Source organism: Cibotium barometz, chromosome 33 (assembly GCF_041138505.1).
Source record: "Cibotium barometz isolate CiBa-2024 chromosome 33, ASM4113850v1, whole genome shotgun sequence".
Lineage (NCBI taxonomy): Eukaryota > Viridiplantae > Streptophyta > Polypodiopsida > Cyatheales > Cibotiaceae > Cibotium > Cibotium barometz.
The window spans coordinates 43,318,150-43,324,625 of NC_141078.1; positions in this window are offsets into that span (position 1 = coordinate 43,318,150).

The following is a 6,476-nucleotide window of genomic DNA, read 5'->3' on the forward strand; positions in this document are numbered from 1 at the left end:
ATTTATGTGGAATTTATTAAAGCCTATGGCTTTACCCTAGTCCCAATATTTGACACTCTATTTTTGTTAAAGAAGAGTGCCGTGCTCTCTAAAAAGCACATCTTGTATATTTTGGGGGCTATGGCCTAATTTTGGTGAAAAGAAAGCTAATAAAGAAATACTCTTGTGTGGGGAGAGGCCACGCACAAGAGGGGGGAAGATTGCACCCAATATGGTCTATTGAGCTAAGTATTTTAATTTTGTTAAGTGTTTGAATTTCAATTGATTTGATTTAGTTGAAGCTTGCAAAGCAATGGTTTTTATGGTTGAATCAATTCTTGTGAATTCTCTACTCTTCCACAATTTATCCTAGAATAAGATTCCGGTTGCAACCGCCCCGAAAATACCCTATAGTGACGAAACGGGGCCCGTAACATGTCCGAAACGCAAATCTGGCTGAAAAACTATTGTCCAATAGGACAGTATACCTAGCTTGTAGCTTCGCTCCCACGAAGATAGCTCCTCAATCGGAGATGTGTAGCTCCCAGAGCTATTGAGGGGGTTGTTGTACCTAAACCAAGAAGGGGAAAGAGATGATGGTGCTCTTACCCGTGTAGTACCGCTTCCTTCCTTGCTTGTTCTTGCCTCTTGCTTGACTTCTTAGCTCTTACACGAACCAGGCTCTGATACCATAAAGAGAATGTGGGGGAGAGGAGGAGAGCTTCAAACCCTAGCAAGCAAACACACACACATAAGAGAGAGCAAGACACAAGAGAGAGATGGATAGCTGAATTTTTCTTCTATTTTCTTCTTCTCTACTCAACCATCATAACATAAAGATAAGAGTACACACTGTATGGAGGCTTAGTACTACTCAACTACTACAACATACAAGGGTTGGTCCATAATGTGAACCCGACTAAATGAGCTGGCGCTATAACTATGCCAGTCTCTAGTAATCCAAAATGACTGTCACACAACTGGTCATCCCACTGGCCGCATATCATCCATAATCTCACTAACCATGCCAGTGGTGTAGATGCGGAAGCTATCACCCATGCGGGTCATCAATGTCCGCCGTAGCACTAGTTGAGCTCGATATCTCAACAAATGGGTGGGGAGAAAAGAGGGAGAGAGCTATTGAAAGCTTAACTTCTACCTCAATGTCTTAGTGAGTGAGAGCATGGGGAATAAGGGAGAAAGGGAGAAGAGAGCTAGTGTCATCACAGTATCACTCACACACACAATCCTCAAGCAAGCATGAACATCAAAGAGAAGGGGAAAGAAGGAGAGAGGGAGAAGAGAGCTAGCATGGGGAATAAGGGAGAAAGGGAGAAGAGAGCTAGTGTCATCATAGTATCACTCACACACACAATCCTCAAGCAAGCATGAACATCAAAGAGAAGGGGAAAGAAGGAGAGAGGGAGAAGAGAGCTAGCATCATCACACTATCACTCACACACACAATACTCAAGCAAGCATGAATATGGGGGAAAAGGGGAAAGAAAGAGAGAGGGAGAAGAGAGCTAGCATCATCACACTATCACTCGCACACACAATCCTCAAGAAAGCATGCACATCAAAGAGAAGAGAGTTAGCATCATCATGCTATGGGAAGGGAGAAGGAGAGAGAATGAGAGAGGGAGAAGAGAGCTAGCATTATCACACTATCACTCACATCATACACAATCCTCAAGTAAGCATGCATCAAAGAGAATAGAGCACATAAGCAAGCATCAAAGAGAAGAGAGCACATAAGCAAGCATCAATCACAAGAGAGCACATAAGCAAGCATCAATCACAAGAGCAAGAAAGACTCAAACTCAATTGTGAGAATGGGATTTTATCTGTTCTCATTAGTCAAAATGTCTTATATACAAGACTCATATTTATAACACACCCGGCCACCCAAGTAATATCCTAGGGTCCAAAAGCTAATCTAGGCTTATTTCCTAGTTTAAGTGTATACTACTAGCATTGCATAAGGCATAAGCTCGGTCTTGACTATCTTGTGGCATTACACAAGTCATAAGCTCGGAGATTTCCCATAGTCATTTACATGAAGCATTTTTACGTGGTACAAAAAGTATCAAAAAGTGTTACTGCACGTTTGGAGTAATGTTAGCCAATGTGGTTATTAACGATGTCATTATGTTACTGCACGTTCGGAGTAATGTTAGCCAATGTGTTGGGGGGAAATTTTTGCACCTCACATTTTTTACTCTTTTCTCTTATTTCTTGAATCTTTCCATATATGGGGCATCATACACACCTCCTATGCTTACCAAAACTTAGGGCTTTTATTCCCAAGCCTTTAAGAATCACATAGAGCTTGCCTATGCCTCCTCATTCACTGATTTGAGGCTTTGATTTATAGTGCCCATCCCTTAAGCACATATGGTTATAATGTTGGTGGCTCAACCTCCATCTACACCATTACCTCAACCTCCATCTACACCATCACTAACTGTACTAATCCACGGAAGATATTTTTAGGATAGCAACAGAAATAAGGAGGGGGTAGTGCTCAATCGGACTCGTAACAACAACTTCACCACTAGTTGTAGTAGTGGTATCAACAACATTCAGATATGATAAAACCGATGCAAATTGCAAAGTATGCCAAAATTTAATTGGATGGGAGATCCCATTGCACACTTGAAGTGTTTAATAAAATGTGTGATACATGTGGTTAACCCTATGACTTGTGATTGTCTTCGGCCTCACCATGGAAGGGAAGGCATGGTAGTGGTTCTGATCATTAAACATATTAAATATCACATTCATAATTGGGTATTCTCATCAAGGAACCTAATACAACCCAGTCCACTAGCTCTACCATACCATGTCAGCAGAAGTTAGAAAAAGAATCAATGAGAGTTTACACCAATAGAGTGAGATACCTCCACTCTCGATGTGTTGACATTAACAAATTCTCTAATGAACAACTAACTGAAAGATTCCTAGAAGGAATCCTTGACTAAACCTTGCATGCCTTGTACTCTAAAAAACATAAAAACTTTGAGCTATGTCATAGGAGTGCCATAGATTTCAACCATAACTTCATGGGAACTACTTCAAGGAATAATCTCCCTAATGGAACCCCATCTAAATTATCATATTGCATGGTGCTTTCAAAGCTCAAAAGCAAAGGGAAAGAACCACATGCTGCACCGATAGTCAAAGACCTAGCAGATACACTCATGCAAAAAATAATTGATGGAGAGTTGGGCTAAGAAAAGACGCGGAAAAACTACATCTATGCCCTAGATGTGAGTTTGTTTGGTGTTCAATATGCCGTGCTAACCACACAAGCACGGAATGCCCCCACCTAAGACTAATACAAGGAGGAATCAAGTGCACATATTGCATGAGGGTAGGAAACCACAATATTGCCCATTGCTATACAACAATTAACCAAAAGGCGGTCACACTAGCTCCACCCGTTCATCACCACATGGCTTTTCCTGTAGCCCCCTTATAAGGCCCATGCTTTGCTGATACACCTCACCTGGGGTAGTACTTGCCTCAAAGAGGAGTACTAATAAATCTAGAGCTACATCTATCGCCTCCAGTGTTGTCACAACAACCATCCATTCCCTAGGTCATTCCCCAGAAACCAATTAACCTTGACAGAAATACCTAAAGGGGAGGAAGAGGAAGAGGGTAGGACACTATCTACCTACTAGAACACCTAGAGGCTTAGAGGCCCCCCCCGAGTTAAATCCTCAATCACTACTTTCAAGATGGTGACAATGTTTACCCAATCTATATAGTTACAATGCAATCTAATAGAGGGAGGAAGAGACATCAATGCCTTAGGATCCTGCATGCCACTACAGTACTATCACTGTAAGGGACCTCACACCAGCGGGTGGTAGAGTGTTCCATTAAGCAGGCTATGATAGTAGTCACACCAACCAACCCATGACCATTAGCACTTCTCTACACTAGGGTTATGGCATTGATCACATATACAAGGCTTGCCCATTGAGAGCATCTGCCCTAGGGCATAAGCCAACTATAAGCATTAACTTGTTGTTAAGCATTAGAGATGGGTTGGTGTAAACAATTCCTCTCAATGCTGTGACAAGAATGCAAAATAGGAGGGGGCTTGCCGCTCATAAAGCTGGAGAAGCTTCAGTTCCCCATACTCAAAGAGCACAGAGGCCAACCTAAGTCCTACCTACCAATGAAGTCTCAAAACATGCTAGTCACCCCTAAAACCAAAAGATAAAGGTCTAAGAAGATAGGACAAGGGGAAGACCATGTGATAGTAGTTCAAGAGGGTTCAAGCAAGGATACATATTCCAATGTCTCTTCATACTCTTTCAAGGAGGAATTGAACCATGGACCAAGAAGAAATGGTGATAAACCCAAACAACTTGCCTAAAAAGTTGGTAGAATATCCCAACCTAATTGAGGTGAGAAGAAACCTAAAAGTAGCTCAAGAATTGGTAAGAGCATGCCAAGTGCAATTGGATGGTGAACCTCTAGCAATTTCCCATTATTAAAGTAGAAGCCAATGTTGATGCTACTTTCACTTTGCTCAAGAGAAAATTGAGGAAAGAATCAGTCTGCTCCATAAATGAGGAGGCTCAGAACATGGATTAGGCAAAGTGGACAAAAGCTTTGAAGCTATTGCCTCAAAATTCTTGGGAGAGCTGATAGAAGAGTTCCACACTTGAAAGGACAAGTACACATTTTATATACCATTACTGGTCTTAATAGGCCATGTAAGTGATAATGGACACACCCTGCGAGACATAGTAGGTCTTTCCACCTTCCTCTCCTCCCAAGTCCAGATTTCTGTTGGCTCTTGCAAGGAAGCCCGAGTCTATGGAAGTACTCAAAGGATTGGATGGATGTAAGATTAAGAGCGGCCATGGAAGAAAAACCACCACAAGACTCCTCATATGAGTTTTATTTGCTAGGGAAGAGGCAGTTCACCAAGACTCCTTAGATAAGTCTAATTTGCTAGGGAAGAGATAGTTCACCAAGCTTTTCCAAAAGTAATCGCGAATAAATTTGGTCACTACTTTGAGAGTGATGACATGAATGCTGTCCTTCCAGTAAAATATAAGGATAATCAAGTCACAGCCATCCTAGATGGAGGGGGCTAGTGTCAAAATTATTACTAAGCAGTGCTGGGAGAAGTAGGGGAAACCTTCACTTGATACTACTAGTCTAATAGTTAAGCTTGTTGATGGGGTCACAACAAAATCCATGGGGATTTTGCGCAATCTAAGAATTAAGAACTTTGAACTAAGTCTTTTGTGGTAATGAACTATTTTTAGCAGCCCATCTTTTGATTGCATTCTAGGTAGACTCTTTATGAGAGACAAAAATGGTTCATGACTGGGACACAGAACATATCTATATAATGAAAAAGAAGAAACCCTCAAGGTAAACCTAAGAACATGGAAAACTCATCCCATGAGTGGTGGACCTTTTGTAGTCACCACAACTAACACTGTAAAACTAAACATGTGCCTCACATATTATAAAATGTAGGATGAGAAGTGTGAGAGCTAAGAGTTTTCTTCGCTCCCAGAGTAAGAAGACTCCGAGAATCGGATGCACATCCTTGCAACCATGGACATCCTCCTAACTAGAATAGGCATAAGATATGCCATAACGGGATGGCAAGGAAATTGCTTCAATCTATATGTTAAGCGTTGCAGTAATGCAATATACATCAAATTTGAAAATGATATCCATAGGTAGGAGTTGGCATCTTGGTACCCAAAACACTCAAAAAGAGAAGATTTATATTTCTTCTAGGGAGGCAACGAAGTCCATTGGCTTCGATATGTCGAGGCCATAGACTCTCATGTGGAATTTTGTCAACAATGATAAAAAAGAGCTCAATATTTCTAAGGATTTGATTAAATTAATGGCCATAGAGAGAGACAAACCCTCAGGTTTAATAGAATCTAAAAACTCTCTCGCTCTGCAAAAGAAGAGCAAGAAATAAAGCCTAAGTAGTAGAGGCTAAAAAAGAAGCTAAGGCTAGGCAAGACAAGTTATGTAACCTGTTGCATCCTTGTTAACATGGCCTAAGCCAGAAGAGGAAGACTAGGAGGTGAATCTTGCCAGACTCTGGCTACGCATGACCACAAAAACTAGTCTTGAACAAAAGCTAGCACTTGTGAAAATGGGAGGAGCTAGTTATTACCCATTTTGATGTTAACCTAGCATCTCTTTGTTATTACATAAGGAAGATAACACAATAAGTGTGTCATGAAATGTCACTATAAATGTTGTAATTATGAGAATAGCTAGCAATGCCACAAAACTATGTAACTTGTAATCTTTTAGTTCATCTTTCATTAAGTTCTGAGCGCCTAAGTGTGAATAAGGGACATTTGTATAAATAACAACATTCTTATAATACAAGACACAATCTCTCTTTGTGCCAATTGAGTCTAGTATTATCTCCTTGCTCTCTTGTGTCTATGGTGAGAGAGAGAGAGAGTTGAGAGGAGAGAGAGCTA